The sequence below is a fragment of the Euleptes europaea genome, chromosome 8, assembly GCF_029931775.1.
Source record: "Euleptes europaea isolate rEulEur1 chromosome 8, rEulEur1.hap1, whole genome shotgun sequence".
In the NCBI taxonomy this organism is placed as follows: domain Eukaryota; kingdom Metazoa; phylum Chordata; class Lepidosauria; order Squamata; family Sphaerodactylidae; genus Euleptes; species Euleptes europaea.
Genome location: NC_079319.1, coordinates 5,391,839 through 5,411,661, shown reverse-complemented (window position 1 = coordinate 5,411,661; position 19,823 = coordinate 5,391,839). Strand labels below are relative to the sequence as shown.

The 19,823-nt window shown below is 46.7% G+C and overlaps 1 non-coding gene across 1 annotated transcript; it reads right to left on the bottom strand.

Moving 5' to 3' along the window:
• Positions 1–17,560: 17,560 nt before the first annotated feature.
• Positions 17,561–17,631, bottom strand: TRNAE-UUC (transfer RNA glutamic acid (anticodon UUC)). The gene has a single exon. It is a non-coding gene; the product is annotated as a tRNA-Glu (tRNA).
• Between the last annotated feature and the right edge of the window lie 2,192 nt (positions 17,632–19,823).

The window sequence follows — 19,823 nt, the reverse complement described above, 5'->3', positions numbered from 1 at the left end:
CAGTGCTGCAGCTTACCACTCTGCGCCACAGGGCTCATAAATGGCCATCTAGCCTCTTTTTAAAAACCTCCAGGGAAGGAGAGCTTACCACCTCCCGAGCTTACCACCTCCTGTTGTGCTCTTTTTGCAATGAATATCGAAATTACAGATTGTCAAAGCTACAAGGGAGAAACACAAATGATTGCCCAAATGAAGGGGCATTGGAGAGTCAAACTTTGGTTTTTGGTGTGTGTGTTTCTCACAGTGCAATTCTAAGCAGAGTTACATCCTTCTAAGCCCCGTTGTTTTCAGTGGGCATAGAAGGGTGTAACAGAGTTTGGGGTTGGCCAGTTCATCTATTTGTTCTGTTGAGATGACGAGCAACATGGCTTTTGCATCACCTGGGGTTCTTAATTACATTTTCTTGGGTGATAAATCTGGTGGTCAACACTCTGTGATGCCAGATGTGAGGCAGCTGCTTCGGCGATGGAGGAAATGTACTCTACACACACTCAGAGAAAATGTCTTTTGCTGCCCCAGGCAGCTTGTGTGATAGACCACAGAGCTGGGAATTGAAATCAGCTTGCAACTTCTTACTGTCTCTGTTCTCATCTTTGTAACAGTGCAGCAGTCCTATACAGATTTACTCTATTTGAAGCCCATTGAAAACAGTGGGCTTAGACCAGAGTAACTTTGCATAGGATTGCACACTCAAATTATATACTTGAAGGTTTCCCCCCCCTTCTTGACACAGATGGAAGAAAGATTAATTTGCTCAATTTCCGTGCCTCTTCTTGCTTTTAAAGCATGTATCTACTTTTAGGTGCCTAACAGATAATAAATATTATTATTAGTAATGTATTATTAAAGGCAAAAGAGTAGCACCAGTTTAGAAAGGGGGCAACATGAAAGCACTAACAGGATTTCCATCTCTTTAAAGACCGGGTAGAAGCAGGCATTTTGGTATGGATGAGTGACTCTTGCCGAGATTCCTCTAAAACCCAAATAGATTTAAATTTTCTGTTTTTAACTTATTATATTTTGAACCACAGAATTGCACCCATGTGTTATGAAAAGAAGTCAACTGTAGGGCTGTCGATTCGGTTCGTCCCGAACCGAAAAACAGCCGAATTTCTCCCGATTCGGCAGTTTCCAGTTCAGATAGAGCCAAATTTTTAAAAAGGCGGGAAAACGAGAAGCTGAATTTGGCGACTTCGGGTGAACGCCGAATAAATTCGGCAAATTCAGGGGCTCCAAATCAGCAGCATAATCATCAGTTAGTAAGCAACTAGCAGCATTCTCCCACAGCTAATGGTGGCCAAGCCGGGTCTTCTTCTGGCCAATCAGTTGCGGTTGAGTGCATGAGCCCAGCTGCTGCATGGCCCTGGGAGAGAAAGAGAGAGTGTCTGTTTGTGTGTGAGAGAGATCCCCGTGGGGGGGTGCGTATGCACATTCGCGACTTTCCGTGGCTTGGGGGGGGGGCTTGTTTGGAGGTAGAGTTCCCAAACTTTCAGTTTAGCTTGAGGGGCCCCTTCTTGCAAGAACCCCCATGTTTTGTGAAGATTGGGTCAGGGAGTCCCGAGTTATGGGGCCCAGAAGGGGTCCCTCCATCTGCCCATTGCAGGAGGGGTGGAATTTCCCCTTTTGCATCGGACTCCGGACCAGGAAAATGCATTCTTTAAGTCACAATTTGAAAACCAGTTTTGAGCAAGCATCAAAATAGACCTAACCGATCTTATGAATGAGGGAAAACCTGAGGACACACAACTGAAGCCCCCCCCCTCAAACCAGGGAGAGAGAGATTCGAGGGGGCACACACCCCCAGGCAGAATGGGCGAAAGCCCCCTTTGGCTTCCCACCCACCCACAGAAACTGCTCCCTCCCCACACACACACAGACTCTGCTCCCCCCCCCACACACACACAGGAGAAAAATTATAGAGAAAAGCCCCAAAACGGGTCTTACTGTGGATGTCTTCTGTTCCATCTTCTTCGCACCTGCCCCGCCCTTGCTCCCCGCAGCTCAGCTGTTTGTCGGGGCTGGGAGCTTTGGGCGTGGGCGGCAAGCTCTGCTAATTGCAAACCCCCATTGTCAGAGATGCACATTAAGGAGGGGGGACCCCTTCGGGGCCCATATCTCAGCCCCCCGACCCAATCTTCACAAAACTTGGGGGTTCTTTCAAGAAGGGTCCTCTGAAGCTATGCTGGAAGTTTGGGGGCTCTACCCCCAAAAATGCGCCCCCTGCAGCCACGGAATGGCTCGAATGTGCACACGCACCCCCCCCAAGGGGGATCTCTCTCACACACAAACAGATACTCTCTCTTTCTCTCCCCGGGCCGCGCAGCAGCTGGGCTCATGCACTCAATCGCGACTGATTGGCCAGAAGAAGACCCATCTTGTTCACCGATTGGCAGCGGGAGAATGCTGCTTACTAACTGACAGTTATGCTGCTGCGCCGAACCCTGAATTTGCTGAATTTATTCGCCGAACACCCCAAACTCGCTGAATTAGGCTCCCCGTTTCTCCCCCTTTTTTGAGTTCGGTTCCATCCGAACTAAAAAACGCCGAATCAGGGGAAATTCAGCTGTTTTTCAGTTCGGGACGAACTGAATCGACAGCCCTAAATGGGCTAGCCTGTCATTCATTTTAGTACATCCCCTGTAATGTATTTCAGTGGAGTCAATGCAAGTCAACTGACATTCCCCTCTCCCATTATCTTCAATGGGCTGGGCATCCTCTCCAATTGCTTCCAATGGGCTGACTTGTCATTCATTTTAGTACATCCCTTTTAATGGCTTTATTCCAATGGGCAGATGGGGGGACCCCTTCCGGGCCCCATAACTGGGGGGGGGGCTGACCCAATCTTCACAAAACTTGGGGGTTCTTGCAAGAAGGGACCCCTCAATCTACACTGAAAATTTGGGACCTCTACCTCCATAAATGCCTCCCCGGAGCCACGGAAAGCTGTGAATGTGTTTTAAATGGCTTTATTCGGCCGAATTTTCCCCCGAACTCTGAACTTAGTGCAGAATTCCACGGATCCGAATCGGGGGAGTTCGGACTTTGGCATTTCCCAAATCAAAATGGGCTGAATTTTGCCAAATCTGAATTTTACCGAATTTTTTTCAACAGCCCTAGTCAACTGCCTTGTTAGAAAAAGGCCACTATCCCTCATGCATGTTCATGAGATGGGATCCCACAATCACTTGTTGAGAAGGCAGAGCTGAGAATTTAGGATGTTCAGGAGAATATTGAACATAAGAACATAAGAAAGGCCATGCTGGATCAGACCAAGGTCCATCATGTCCAGAGGTCTGTTCACACAGTGGCCAACCAGGTGCCTCTACGTAGCCCGCAAACAAGACGACTGCAGGAGCATTCTCCTTCCTGTATTCCAAAGCACCTAATATAACAGGCATGCTCCTCTGATCTTGGAGAGAATAGGTATGCATCTCCATAGGTATTCCATCTCAGACTGTACAATCTCTATCGTCAGAATGCCTCCACCTTCTCCACCTTCCAAGCTGTATCTCTCCTCTGTGAAATGTTTTTGCTACTTTTAGCTGACCTAGATTAGGGCTAGTTGTGTGGGTCGGTTGTAGCAAAATAAAACAGAAGTCCAGCAGCACCTTACAGAATAACATTTACTTCCATATGAGCATTCGGGGAGGGGGAGAAGGAGGAATCACATAAGAACATAAGAAAAGCCCAGCTGGATCAGACCAAGGCCCATCAAGTCCAGCAGTCTGTTCACACAGTGGCCAACTAGGTCCCTCTAGGAAGCCCACAAAACAAGATGACTGCAGCAGCATTATCCTGCCTGTGTTCCACAGCACCTCATAGAATACGTGTGTTCCTCTGATCCTGGAGAAAATAAGTATGCATCATGACTAGGATCCATTTTGACTAGTAGCCATGAATAGCCCTCTCTTCCATGAACATGTCCATTCCCCTCTTAAAGCCTTCCAAGTTGGCAGCCATCACCACGTCCTGGAGCAGGGAGTTCCACAGTTTATGCGTTGTGTGAAGAAAGTCTTTTACCTGTTTTGAATCTATTACCTGCCAGCTTCAGTAGATGACCCCGCATCCTGGTATTATGAGATAGGGAGAAAAGCTTCTTCCTGTCCACAAAAGTTCACATGGAAATAAGTGTTGTTAGTCTTTAAGGTCCCATGGGACATTTGTTTTAAGATATTGGCCCAACCATCAAAAATTGGAATACTGGCTGGCAAGATTTCTGTTTGAGGTAAAAAAAACAACCATGTTTATTTTCCCAGGCATTTGTGGATTATTGATGGCGTTTTTTGTTCTTTGGGTTGTTTTCATGTTGTTGTTGTTTTTTACTTTTCTTTGTTTTACTGCTCTGATCATTATTGCTGCCTAACTTTATTCTTTGGTGGGAATGCAGTTATGATATAGCCTGATCTTGTCAGATCTTAGCAGCTAAGCAGGGAAGGGAGACCTCCAAGGAAGACTCTACAGAGGAAGGCAATGGCAAACCACCTCTGCTTCTCACTTGCCTTAAATAGTGCAGCCAAGACTTACTAATTGGTCACCCATTGCGGCCACAGGGCATGGCTCCAGGAGGAAATGGAGCCTAGTAGCCAGCTAGTCCCTATTACAATGCATGGGTGTGAAAGATGGACAATGGAGAAAGCTGATCAGAAGACAGTAAATTCCTTTGAAATGTGGTGTTGGAGGAGAGTGTGACAGATACCCTGGACCGCCAAAAAAACAAATCAGTGGGTTCTAGATCAAATCAAGCCTGAACTGTCCCTAGAAGCTAAAATGACTAAACTGAGGCTGCCGTACTTTGGTCACATTATGAAAAGACAAGAGTTACTGGAAAAGACAATCATGCTATGGAAAGTTGAAGGCAGCAGGAAAAGAGGAAGACCCAACAAGAGATGGATTGACTCTATACAGGAAGCCACAGCCCTCAGTTTGCAAGACCTGAGCAAGGCTGTTAAAGAGAGGACGTTTTGGAGGACATTGATTCATAGGGTCGCCATGGGTTGGAAGCGACTTGACGGCACTTAACACACATGCCTGCCTTCCCTGGTTTGAGGACCCCCATAAGGGGTCTTAGGGTTGAGTCCTACTACTGATGCCCAGCTCGGGGGCATAGTGTGGCTCCACTCCCAGGGGGTGAAGGTACCACTTTGAGATCCGTGTCCTAGTGGAACCACTAATTTGCCACTCCTTGGTTGCCCTCCAACACTTGGGTTGGGGATTGTTTCATCGGCCGATGGGGTGGTCGCCCGATGCCTGGGTCTCTCTGCCCTGTGCTTCACCAATGCTCCATCTGTAATCAATAAAGCTGTGGCCTTTTGTTTACCCAATTCCTGGAGTTACACGTTTACTTTCTTCATTTCCGCATGGTGCTGCTCATGCCCTCAGGACCGCAAGAGCCCCTTCCTGGCATTGGCATGAGTCAATTCCAATTTCCAATACCTTTATTGGCATACCATCAAGCAGTCGATCAAATAAAACCTTCCCTCTGAACAACATTTAACCTCCGCCTCTTAACAATTTCATCAACAAATTTAGCCACAGATTCAATAGTCTCAGAATCTCAGGAGGGTAACAACAAATTGATCTTACTTTCATCAGCTCGATCTACATGATTGGAGATTTCACGAATTTCACAATAAAATGGACAGTACAAGAGAATATGGTCAATACTTTCTATCTCCCCCAGGGCACATTTACACACCCTGGCAGAGTATGGAATTTTCTTATATCTCTAATACAGAATAGCAGAAGGGAGAACATTAAAACGGGCTAACATATAAGCCCTCCAGAGATGAGGGACAGTAAGACAGGGCAAGTACTCTGGCATGGAATTTGATATTCCCCATCGCAGCGGTGAGCATCTTACAGATGTATTGGCATGAGTCAGTTATGAGTTGATGGTACTCGCGTATGTAACCTTATGCTTATGGTTTTACTGCTTCGGGTTACTATTTTACACTGTTTTTTAGATGTTGTTGATGTTTACCCAGCCATTTCTCACTTTTTATTTCTCTCCTCTTTAGTTTATTGTTTTTTAAAAAATTTATATGCCACCTTGTGAGCTTCTAGCTGAGAGTGTGAGACGAAAATGTTTTAAATAAAACCGTTACATAAAAACTTTATACTTTCTGCCATGAGAGATAGACCCTGCTGGGTGAGCCTATTCCTTGCTCTCCTTTTAAACTTTATTTTTTTCCTGCCAATAAACAGGAAAAAATACCCCACAGTAATGAATAATTTGTGTGTTTTTGAATCCAGGTGAGAAGGGCTAGAGCAGGTTCTACAAAACAATTCCTGAAGGCAGATTTTAGGGAGTCTTATCAGCTGTCATGCTCATAATTTTACCCTAGTCATTAAGTGGATGGAAATACATTTTTCATATCTAAGGGTTATATTCCTTTTCTGCCGAAGAGCCGATGGCATATCCCCTGGGAAGGTTATATTTAATGGTACTGAAAACTGTGACTGTCAATGTAAAAAAAAAAAAGTGAAATAAACATGCAAAGAACTCTGATTGCCAACAATCCATTTCTTTGACCGGAGATCCTGATTGTAAGGAATTTGGCTTTTCCAATAAGGGAAGGGTGCAGAAGCTGGATAATGGCAGACATCCCTTCTCTGGCCCATAGCAACCCTCTACCATCAAGAGACGACGACGCTTGTGGTGTCGTTCGCAGACAGTCTGTTGTTTTGAAGAACATCTTGTTCCCAAGCTAAAAACAAATCCCCAAACAGATGCTGTTTGGAGTGGTAAAGATTCAAAAAGGGTTGGGGGAGGGTAGCGACGGTATTATGGCCACAGATTGCCTTGTGTGTTGTTGTGAGTGGGCCACAAACACATCCCCCTCCCCCCCAAAAAAAACCCAGAAATAAGATGTTGTGCATTTAACTGCTTCTCACTGCATCATCTGCTAATAACTGTAGATTCAACGGGAAGCAGACGTTGTGAGTGCGCTTCCTGAGATGTTTCAATGCCCAGGCTGGAGTGTGAGGCCGGAAGGTCAGATATGTTTCCACAAGTGTTAGCAGGGGCCCAAAGTATGGGGTGGCCATAGGAATCAGGAAGCCAATGAAACAAGTGAGGGTGAATTTGGATCCCTGAGAGGAAGAGGAGGAGTTGGTTTTTTAAATGCCGACTTTCTCTGCTTTTTAAGGAGAATCAAACTGGCTTACAATCCCTTCCTCTCCCCACAACAGACACCTTGCAAGGTAGGTGAGGCTGAGAGAATTCTGAGAGAACTGTGACTAGCCCAAGGTCACCCAGCTGGCTTCATGGTCAGTTATGCATGGGTACTTTCACTCACATTCTCCCCTGTTCTGTCTTGGTTGTTCCTTGGAGTTATGCATGAGTTTTCCATTCATTAGAGATGACCTTGCTGCCAGCCCTCATAAATCCCGGGACTTCCCGTCCCTTTGTTAGCCCAATTCTTCCATCTCCCCTGAACTCAGCCTGCTTGAAATCCCCATGAATAAGGCAAAGCATGAGGCACAGAAGCTTGGAGGAATGATGTTTCTCTCACAGAAAGAACTACAGCCAGTTACAAAACAGCGTGTCAAGAGGTGGGGATTCAAATGCTTCCTGCTTCCTGGGATTTATTTCTGAGCAAAAGACAGGCATTTAGAAATGAGGCCTGGGTTTCTACCCCCCCGGCTATTCCTTTTAGGGAGCTCCATTTTGTTTTTGGTTTTTAAAATGCTTTTTGACCCGGCACTTGGGTTTCGGGGTGGGGGGAGACTTCTAAGCACTACAGCCAATTACAAAGTGGCCCTTGACGGCACTTAACACACAAACACAAATGAATACATGCAAAAGAAATGCATGTACTCCTGAATACCAAGCAACTCTCAGAGTAAAGAAGGGCATTCGAGAAACAGAGAAATAACTCTGGATAACTTTTTGTCATAACCAAACCCAGAAGATCAAAACCAAAAAATCTGATAACACCAACTGCTGGCAATAGTAATGAAAGCTTTCCTCTAGAGTGCCGTTCTTTCCATGTAGGGAGATTAGCACTGAGCCCATTCCTTTGCAATATCTCTCCATTTACCATCAACACTACATAATTTTGACAAGACATCTCCAAGGGCTCCCGGATTTCCTTGGTTTCAGAGTCTCCCTTTATTAGCAAATCATACGGCTGCTTCTCTCCTGAGCTGAGAGAAAAGCCCTGCTTCTTTGAAACGCCGATGAAGAATTGTTTCACATAATGAGGGCGCTTCATCTCTTATTGCAGCAGACCCAAGAATCTCATTTTATTCTCCCCGCTTTAAACAAGCTAATGATCTCCACTCTGAGACTTGGGGTGTTTCCAGAATCTTTCTCTAAGACATTGGTTGATTACGCATGGCTGTTTTGTCTCTCTATTTTCCCAGGAATGTAGCGAATCCTTCTCCCCCGTGCGCGCTCAACCCACCTCCTATCGCTACATTTCCAGGTTATCCAGGTCCTGGCTTGTCGCGACTTTTAATGGGAAGCACACGACAGTTCCAGAAGTATGCTGGTGCATGTTTGTTGCCTGGGTTGACTCCCTGCCGGGAGGCTGCCTAGTCTCAAAAGCAGCAATGGTGGCTCCTTCCCCTCCCCATGCCTCTCTCTCCCCCTCTCCCCCCACTCCTGCACCCTCCTCCGCCTCTCCCCAGCACCAGCTGGTGTTTCAGCCCACCTCACAGCCTGCAGCCTGTGTTTCTGGGCCAAATTGAAAGTGCTGGTCCTTACTAGGGTTGCCAGCCTCCAGGTACTAGCTGGAGATCTCCCGCTATCACAACTGATCTCCAGCTGATAGAGATCAGTTCGCCTGGAGGAAATGGCCCCTTTGGCAATTGGACTCGATGGCTTTGGAGTCCCAGAGAGTGACATTGACCCCAATGCCAGAGCATCCATGGCGTCCCCCTGGCAAGAAGCTGATGTCTCTTCCAGGTGCACAGTGAGTGATGTCAGTGCTTTAGGATGCTGCCAATATCCCCTCTGGTTTCCCACCGTCCCCAGCAGCGGAAAGCACCCACTGGCATCGGGGTATCCCCCACCACCAATGGGGGCTCGGTAAGCCTAGCATAACCACTGCCACCAATGCCTCTGGAATATCACCCCCGGATGGAGTCACTCTGGACCTGCATGTCAGGCGCGGCCTCTAGGCCTTAGCCTGACATCACTCCTCACAGGCTCTTGCTCTGAGCAGGCCAGGGTTTGGCTCGGAGTCAAGATCCTGGTCACGTGCTCCTGGTTCTCATGCCTTTGTACAGTATCAGTGTCCTGCATTTTATGCTCAGTATGGTATGCTTATCCTGTTTACCACAATCACCCCAGCTGCATAGCCATGTTATGTCTGCCTACCCTGAGAAAGCTTATCATGGATTGTAGTGGCCCGTGTACCTTTGCCTGTCCATCTTTGAAGTCTGCCTTGCATTTTTAACCATGTACCCTTGCCTTGATTCCTCATTAGTAGCCTTGTATGCCCAGGAGGCAGCCAGCTTCTTACTTTGTCTAATTTTGCTCCTAATAAAGTCTAAACTGCTTCAGAGCCTTTGCCTGATGGATGCTAAAAACAAACCTCTGAGTCTGACACTGCAATGCCATTCCAAGGCTTCGCTTTCTCACTGCTCCTGCCTGCTTTGCTCCACAAGCTAGAACAACAAGAAAAAAAAAGGAAACCCATGCTGAAAATGAGCAGGACACTAATGAAAGAAACAGCACGATGGCACAATAGAAAAGTGACGTTAATTGACATATAACTCCTAAACAAATAACGTACAAATGAACATCTACTCCTGACCTTGCTGGGACCTGGCTGCTATGTCTGGTCCTAGGCTTGAACCCTTGGACTTCCTCTGCTGATGAAGCTAATATTTGCAAAAATGTGTATTCAGATCCAGAAGGCATGTTTCCTCAATCTTCACGACTAGCGATTCTCTACTTCTTCGACAGAAGGCAGGATGCCATCGCGCAAATTATAAGTTGAAGTCATTGGACATTGCAAAACCTTTTGGACTTTTGTGGACTATCAGTTATTGCACTTGTTATATGTGGTGGATGGTGTTGGACTGATTTCTTGTGTATGTCACTTGTATGGTATTCATTCTTATGTGCTGGATGATGTTCATTTTGTTATATGTCAATTAACATCACTTTTATATTGAGCCATCGTGCTATTTCTTTCATTAGTGTCTTGTTCCACAAGCTAGCATGATGACGGATGACCACAACTTTACAAATTGGGACTATCATGTTTCAGGGATGGTGAGATGGCCCGCACCTAGGGTTGCCAACCTCCAGGTGGGGGCTGGAGATCTGATCTCCAGCTGACAGAGATCAGTTCCCCTCGAGAAAATGGCCACCTTGGTAATTGGACTCTATGGCATTGAAGTCCCTCCCTTCCCCAAACCCCGCCCTCCTCAGTCTCTGCCCCCAAAATCTCCAGTTATTTCCCAATCCGGAGCTGTCAACCCTAGTCCTTATTTTTAAAGCCCTTAATGGTTTGCGGCTGGGGTACTTGAAGGACTGCCTCCCCCTTACACTGTTCAGCCGGCCACTTAAGATCCGTTGCACAAGTTCTGCTCTCTGTGGCTCCGCCATCAGAGTTGAGGTAGGTAGCGACTACAGGCAGGGCTTTTTCAGTGTTGGGACCCTTTCTGTGGAATGTTCTTTTCCTTGAGGCTTGCCGGGTGCCCTGGTACCACCGCACTCTCTTTTTCAGGTGCCCGGCTAAAGCTTTAGTTTGCAATCAGATGTTTAATTAAGAGTTGACCTTTTCAAATCGTTTTACTGCAGTGAAATGTTTTACCCTTTAGTTAGACTTACCCTCTGGCTTGTTGTTTTCCCCCACTTCTGTTTTTTACTGCTGATTTCTAAAGCCTGTGCTAACGGTGTGTTAATTTGTAACTCGTTTTATTTGTCGGTGTCTTTATCGTGTTTCACTTGTAAGCCACCTCAAGCAGGTTTCCTGGAGAGGTGGCATAAAAACCTTCTAAACTAATGAATATAAATTGTGCGTATGTGTAAAGTACCATCAAGTCTCAGCTGATTTATGCCAACCCAGTAGGGTTTTCAAGGCAGGGGACTCATAGAGGTGGTTTGCCATTGCCTGCCTCTGCATAGAGACTCTGACATTCCTTCATGGTCTCCCATCCAAGAACTAGCTAGGGCTGATCCCGCTTAGCTTCTGAGATCTGACGAGATCAGGCTAGCCTGATGATATGATATGATATATGAGATGAGATGGCATGGCATGGCATGGCAGAAGAAGAAGAAGAGTTGATTTTCATATGCTGACTTTCTTTACCACTTAAGGGAGAATCAACCCAGCTTACAATCGTCTTCCCTCCCCCTCCCCACAACAGACACCCTGTGAGGTAGGTGGGGCTGAGAGAGTGTGACTTGCCCAAGGTCACCCAGCTGGCTTCATGTGTAGGAGTGGGGAAACAAATCCAGTTCACCAGATTAGCCTCCGGTGCTCATGTGGAGGAGCAGAGACTCAAACCCGGTTCTCCAGATTAGAGTCCACCGCTCCAAACCACCGCTGTAACCACTATGCTACGCTGGTATGGTATGGTATAAATTAGGTAAAGGTAGTCTACTGCACAAGCACCGGGTCATTACTGATCCATGGGGTGACATCACATCCCAACGTTTACTAGGCAGACTTTGTTTGCGGGGTGGTTTGTCACTGCCTTCCACAGTCATTTTCCCTTTACCCCCGGAAACTGGGTACGAGGGCTATCGATTCGGTTAATCCTGAACTGAAAAACAGCCGAATTTCCCCTGATTCGGCGGTTTTTAGTTCGGATGGAACCAAACTCAAAAAAGGCAGGAAAACGGAGAGCCGAATTCAGCGAGTTAGGGGTGTTCGGTGAATAAATTTGGCAAATTCGGGGTTCGGCGCAGCAGCATAACCATCAGTTAGTAAGCAGCATTCTCCTATGGCCAAGCTGGGTTTTCTTCCCCACCCTTAATGTGCATTTCTGACAATGGGGGGTTGCAATTAGCAGAGCTTGCCGCCCATGCCCAAAGCTCCCAGCCCCGACAAACAGCTGAGCTGCGGGGAGCAAGGGCGGGGCAGGTGCGAAGAAGACGGAACAGAAGACATCCACAGTAAGACCCATTTTGGGGCTTTTCTCTATAATTTTTCTCCGGTGTGTGTGTGTGTGGTGGGAAAGCAGAGTCTGTGTGTGTGTGGGGAGGGAGCAGTTTCTGTGGGTGGGTGGGGGAAGCCAAAGGGAGCTTTCGCCTGTTCTGCGGGGTGTGTGTGTGTGTGCCCCCTGATGGAACAGAAGACATCCACAGTAAGACCCATTTTGGGCCTTTTCTCTATAATTTTTCTCCTGTGTGTTTGCGTGTGGGGGGGAAGCAGAGTCTGTGTGTGTGTGGGGAGGGAGCAGTTTCGGTGGGTGGGTGGGGGGGAAGCCAAAGGGGGCTTTCGCCTGTTCTGCAGGTGTGTGTGTGTGTGCCCCCTGAGTCTCTCTCTCCCTGGTTTGAGGGGGGGGGGCTTCAGTTGTGTGTCCTCAGGTTTTCTCTTATTCATAAAATCGGTTAGGTCTATTTTGATGCTTGCTCAAAACTGGTTTTCAAATTGTGACTTAAAGAATACATTTGCCTGGTCCTGAGTCCGATGCAAAAGGGGAAATTCCACCCCCTCCTGCTCCTTATGCATAGCTAGCTGCCTCTGTCCCTTTCCATGGTTTGCAAACTCCCAGGTGTCAGGTGTTGCTTTGCATGGTTGCAAACGTGTTGCTTTGTATGGTTTGCATGGTTGCAAACATGTTGCTTTGCATGGTTTGCATGGCTGCACATGTGTTGCTTTGCATGGTTTGCAAACTTCTTTGCACCTCCCCTGCCCTTGCTCCCTGCAGCTCAGCTGTTTGTCGGGGCTGAGAGCTTCAGGAGTGGGCAGCAAGCTCTGCTAATTGCAAACCCCCATTGCCAGAGATGCACATTAAGGAGGGGGGACCCCTTTCGGAGCCATATCTCAGCCCCCCCCAACCCAATTTTTACAAAACGTGGGGGTTCTTGCAAGAAGGGTCCCCTCAAGCTACGCTGAAAGTTTTGGACTTCTACCCCAAAAAATGCCCCCCCCCGGAGCTGCGTAAAGGCGCAATTGTGTTTTTAATGGCTTTATTCGGGTGAATTTTTCCCTGAACTCCGGATCTCATGCCTAATTGCACGGACCCGAAGTGGGGGAGTTCAGACTTTGGCATTTCCCGAATAAAAATGGGCCGAATTTTGCCGAATCCGAATTTTACTGAATTTCTTTTCAACAGCCCTACCCGCGACTGCCATTACAAAGTTGGTTTTATTCTTTCTCACACCTCTTCCCAATTATATTTTTTAAATTACCCCACTTCTACCCTGCACCTGGGAGGCCTCTCTATGTGTGGGTACACCTTCGGTGGCAGTCATTTTGTGGGTGTGTCCACCACCCTGTGTCAGAATTCCAAAGGTGCCCACAAGCTCAGAAACGTTGTGGATCCCTGCTCTGGACATCTGTTATTAAATATGTGTTTGTACAGTGCCTTGCTCTCTGTGGGTTCCTATTAATGTTAGCAGAGATCTTTGCATTGCTTCACCGCCTTAGTTCTTAGGAAGAGTGGAGCCAAAAAGAGGAGGGGTGGGGGGAAGCGAGTCTGCAAGACAAATGTTATAATGGAGCAAAAAAATGTTCAGCTATAAAAACATGAATTCGCTATCCAAATGCAATTACACTGAGTGGAAAATATAAATATATATTTTTAAACATTCTAAATATTTCAGAGATCTATAAATATTCATTACATACCCAACCCTGTACATATTTAAAAAAAATGGAGCCTTCACTTCCATTCTCCTGATGTTACTGGAGATAAAAACGTCCTTAACAGAAATAGAACAATTATTGTCAAGCCAGCTGGAGTGATAAATCATAAGAAAGCAGGGAGATTAGGTTTCCCAAATGGAAATAAATACACATTCATGCCTAAGAACAAATAGAGAATGACACCGGCAAAATGGGGACTAGCAGACTGCTCGATGGGTTAGATCCAAGCAATTTCCCTGCTGGGGGAAAAGGGAGAGGGCAGTCCCCTTTGACCACCCAAAAAGCTACACTGGGAATCTTGGGATTTCCAGGGGCAAAAGCCATGTGTGGTAAGGGCTATGGTAAGGAGGGAAATTGAGCTAGATCGGCTGGAAAATGTGGCCAGATCCAACCTAATGACCGCAAAATATAAGAGGAAGGGTTGGTTTTTATACCCCGATTTTCTCTACTTTTAAAGAGTCTCCAACCGCTTACAATCACTTTCCCTTCCCCTCTCCACAACAGACACCTTGTGAGGTAGGTGGGGCTTAGGGTTGCCAACCTCCAGGTACTAGCTGGAGATCTCCTGCTATTACAACTGATCTCCTGCTGATAGAGATCAGTTCACCTGGAGAAAATGGCCACTTTGGCAATTGGACTCTAAGTCCCTCCCCTCCCCAAATCCTGTCTCCTCAGGCTTTGCCCCAAAAACCTCCTGCTGGGGGAGAAGAGAGACCTGGCAACCCTAGCTAAGAGAGTTTGGAGAGACCTGTGACTAGCCCAAGGTCACCCAGCAGGCTTCATGTGGAGGAGTGGGGAATCAATCCTTGTTTACCAGATTAGAGCCCGCAGGAAGCACTTGAATCCCCGCCTCTTTACACACTGCTTTGTGATTGACTGTGAGAGAAGCCAATCTTCGGTTTCCCCCTGTTTAACTATGGGCATGCTGCTTTGAGGAGGGGGTTGGAAAAGGGTGGGGTGTGATGGCACGGGGAAGCTCAACCCGAGAACAGAGTATGCACTCTCTGTGACTCTGGAATGAGCCAGGATGAACAGTTTAATTTGGACCAGAAGAGGAACAGGAAAAGCTGGGTGTGTTTTGCATAGAAACAGCGTTGAGCTTCCAAGGAATGAGCTATCGTGCATACTGAACAATTTGATCCTGGCTGAAACAGGGAATAAAGGAGGTTAAAGCGACCATGAATAAAACACCTAAGTCTGGGCTGCGCGCTCACTCCCAATCTGCATGTGTAATGAGTGACCTGGCTGTGACAGAAAGGTTGCCAACCTCCAGGTTGGCAAAAAAAATTCAAACAGCACAGTGGCCAAATGGATATGAAAGTGCTAGTGAAATCTAATGCAGAAGCAGACAGACCCAAGCACAAACAAGGGTACAGATGCAAAGTATCATGTAACATACAATGTGTGCCAAATTATCAAGAATCAGTTTCAACGCATATACAATTAGCAAACGTGCTACGTATGCCAAAACGTTATAATAAGTCCAAATATTTATATGATGGTGATGGTTGTTCCTATGTACACAAACAACCTCTCATGATCAATTCCAGCATGTATACAAAATGTGAAAGGAGAGTCCGGTTGCTAATCCCGTTCAGAAATCTTCATCAGTCGCATGTAATTGTGTGCAGAGTTGAAATTGACCAATATAACACTCAGCGTTCCTTCGTTCCTTCAAAACGATCTTGTACAATTGTTTTGGCATACGTAGTACATTTGCTAATTGTATATGCATTGGAACTGATTCTTGGTAATTTGGCACACGTATGTTACATGATACATTGTATCTGTACCCTTGTTTGTGCTTGGGTCTGTCTGCTTCTGCAATAGAGTTCACTAATACTTTCATATCCGTTTGGCCACTGTGCTGTTTGTATTTTTTGATTAGCCCATTTGGCATGAATATTGCTTTTATTAAACTCCAGGTGGGGCCTGGAGTTGTCCTGGAATGACAGCTGATCTTCAGATGACATAAGTCAGCTCCTCCGGAGAAGGTGGCTGCTTTGAAGGGTGGCCTCTGGTATGGCATTATACTAGGCAGGAGTCTTTACCTTCCCCAAACTCTGCCCTCCTCAGGCTCCAACCCCAGATACTGATGTCCCTGTCCCTCCCCAAACCTTAAAGTCTTCAAGATTTAGACTAGGATCTGAGTTGTCCATTTTCAGATCGCACAGATAGTTTGAAGATCCTCAGTGGAACAGGCTTCCTCAGGAGGTGGTGGGCTCTCCTTTGGAAGTTTTTAAGCAAAGGCTAGGTGGCCATCTGTCAGCAATGCTGATTGTGTGAACTTAGGCAGATTATGAGAGAGAGGGCAGGAAGGTTTGTGCCAGGGTTTGGCTCTGGTGGCCCTTTCTTACATGCCCAGGGTAATGCCGATCACCACTTTGGGGTCAGGAAGCAACTTTCCTCCAGGCCAGATTTGCCAGGGATCCTGGAGGGCTCTTTGCCATCTTCTTGGCATAGAGCAGGGGTTCTTGCAGGGGTAGGGAGGGGTAGTTGTGATTTTTCTGCATTGTGCAGGGGGTTGGACTAGATGACCCTAGTGTTACCTTCCAACTCTATGATTCAATTATTCTATCACATTGCTGGGAGAGCCTCCAGCTTTTGGTGAAGAAACTTTTCTGACTCTTCTTCTGTAGCTTCTTCCTTCCTTTGAAGACAGATGCTTGAATCTGGGGACCACCTTGGCTGAGCTCAAAGAATAAGGAGAAGGTACGACAGCCAGGTGATGCATTAGCCAGAAGGCATGACGGAAACGAAATGCAGACTCCCAAACATTGGCTAGCCTGCAGTGAAATATGGCTATAAATAATTGAGCCTAAACTACACTTGTCAGTAATAAACAAACAGGAAGTGTGCGGTGAGATGGAGCAGCCCTCCTTTTTATAAATTGTGTTTGGTTTTTTTTACTTCCCGATATTAACATTTAGCAACGGCAAAAACGCCTCTCCTGGTCATTAGTGCCAATTTGGCTGACTGAGTTATGATTTCATCAGGCGTGTTTCGATTGGCGCCGCGACTCTCTTTTGCATGTATTGTAAATATTGCTTGCGGGTTTTAAAGACCTTCTGTGACACGTCCATAACTCAGAAGTTCATGGTGTGCTCTCCTTGCAGTATTACGAGGGTGCGCGCATTATACAAGGGATTATTTGTTGGACGCTAAACTTTCAAACCAATGGTCATGCTTAATTTCTCCATCTCTATTGCAGGAGAGGAGGAGGAGGAGGAGAGTTGGTTTTCATATGCCGATTTTCTCTTACCACTTCAGGAAGAATCAAAGCAGCTTACAAACACCTTCCCTCCCCCTCCCCACAACTTCACCCTGTGAGGTAGGTGGGGCTGAGAGAGCTGTGACTAGCCCAAGGTCACCCAGCTGGCTTCATGTGCAGGAGTGGGGAAACAAATCCAGTTCACCAGATTAGCCTCCACTGCTCATGTGGAGGAGTGGGGAATCAAACCCAGTTCTCCAGATCAGAGTCCACCGCTCCAAACCACCACTCTTAACCATCACACCACTCTGGAAGTATACATGAACACATGATTCTGCCTCATACTGAATCAGGCCATTGGTCTATGTAAGTCAGCATTGTCTCCTTAGACTGGCATTGTCAGGACTGAATTCTAGCAAGGAAGTCTACAGTGAAGATATATGAAGCTGCCTTACACTGAATCGGACCATTGGTCCAACAAACTCAGTACTGTCTGCTCAGACTGGCAGCAGCTCTCCAGTGTCACAGGTAGAGGTCTTTCAAATCACCTTCTACCTGATCCTTTTTTAACTGGAGATGCCGGGGATTGAACCTGGGACCTTCTGCATGAAAAGCAGATGCTCTACCACTGAGCCATGGTCCCTCCACTTATACTTGGCAGGATTTTTTTTAAAAAAACTTAAGGACCCAGTTTGGGTTATAATTTCTGTATTTTATTTATGTAGAGTATATATATATTCCATATTCCACTTGGAATACTGTGTACAGTTCTGGTCACCACACCTAAAAAAGAATATTGTAGAGCTTGAGAAGGTGCCAGAAAAAGCAACCAAAATGATCAGGGGGCTGGAGTAACTGCTCTATTTAGCTTGGGAAGAAGGATGTTAAGAAATTTATAAAATAGAAATCTATAAAATTATGCATGGTATGGAGAGAGTGAACAGGGAGAAGCTTTTCTCCCTCTCTCGTAATACTAGAATATGGGGTCATCTGCTGAAGCTGGAGGTGAGGGATTCAAAACTGATAAAATGAAGTATTTCTTCACACAACACATAGTTAAATTGTGGAACTCCTTGCCCCAGGATGTGGTGATGGCTGTCAACTTAAAAGGCTTTAAGAGAGGAATGGACATGTTAATGGAGGAGAGGGCTATCCATGGCTGGTCAAAATGGATACAAGTCATGGTACATATGTATTCTTTCCAAGATCAGAGGAGCATGCCTATTATATGAGGTGCTGTGAAATACAGGCAGGATAATGCTGCTCAAGTCATCTTGTTTGTGGGCTTCCTAGAGGCACCTGGTTGGCCGCTGTGTGAACAGACTGCTGGGCTTGATGGGCCTTGGTCTGATCCAGCAGGGCTTTTCTCATGTTTGTGATGGAACAGTCTAGGACAGCTGCTGCTGCTGCTTTCTCGTCTCTCAGTTTGGCCTGGTTTGCATGCCCATCAATACATTTCTATTAGCTTCCTGGGTACGTGTTAATTTATGGCTCTGCTCTCTCTGATCTGTACTTGTCCCGTACATGGAAGTTGGCACTTTCTGATGATCTATGCCTGCACCTGGTGGGAGGGAAAATCATGTTTACCGATTTGGCTCTTGGAACAAGGCTCAAACAGGGCTGCCAACACAAATATCCTTTGCTGTCAAACACTCCCCTCCTCCGGAGAACAGAGAGCCCCTGCCCAGAAGCCAGCCAAGCAATGTTAGACACGATTGTTTCCTCTAGTTTCCAATTTACATTGTACTAAAGAGTAGTTTGGAGCAATGGCCCTAGGTATTGGTGATGTCAGGTCCTTGAGTTAAGGGCATGTCACTAGAGGAAGGCAATGGCAAACCACGTCAGCTCATCTCTTGTTAGACATGCCAGGTCTCCCCTCTCCTCCAGTGAGAGGTGTTTGGGGCCAAGGTGAGGCAAGATTGCTCGTGCATGGCCGCAGTGCCGCGATCACGTCACTTCCGGTTTACAACCAGAAGTGCTGCATCACAAGGGGCCGTTTACCACTCAAACTCCCACCTTTGTGCTCAACATCCAGTTCCTAGACACAGGGGAGCTCAATTCAGATCAGGGTGTGCAAAGAGAAGGGGGGAATCAAACCCAGTTCTCCAGATCAGAGTCCACTGCTCCAACCACCGCTCTTAACCACTACACCACGCTGGCTCTGAACCAAACAGTGGCTAAGCCCCCACCCTGTCATTTTCCTGACCTGAAACTGCCCTGGGGAGCCACTGTTTGGTCCAGAGCCAGCATGGTGTAGTGGTTAAGTGTGGTGGTTGGAGCTGTGGACTCTGATCTAGAGAACTGGGTTTGATTCTCCACTCCTCCACATGAGCAGCAGATGCTAATCTGGTGAACTGGATTTGTTTCCCCACTCCCCACTCTTCCTCACACTCTCTCAGCCCCGCCTACCTCACAGGGTGTCTGTTGTGGGAGGGGAAGGGAAGGTGATTGTAAGCCGGTTTGATTCTGCCTTAAGTGGTAGAGAAAGGTGGCATATAAAAACCAACTCTTCTTCTTCTTCTTCTTCCATTACATACATCAAGTCACAACTGATTTATGGCGACCCCAGCAAGGAGCTTTCAAGGCACGCGAGAAGTATAGGTGGTTTGCCATCACCTTCCTCTGCAAAGTCTTCCTTGGTGGTCTCCCATCCATTGTCCATGCTTAGCTTCTGAGATCTGATGAGATTGGGCTATATCATGCTGCCCTCCCTCCTGCTCTCCCCACTGGAAAACTTATACATGTGGCCATCGGTACAAGTAAGTTCTCCTAGTATGGAAAAAAATGGTTTCTTCTCTGGGACAATTTCAGAACAGGAACAGGGCACTGGGAAG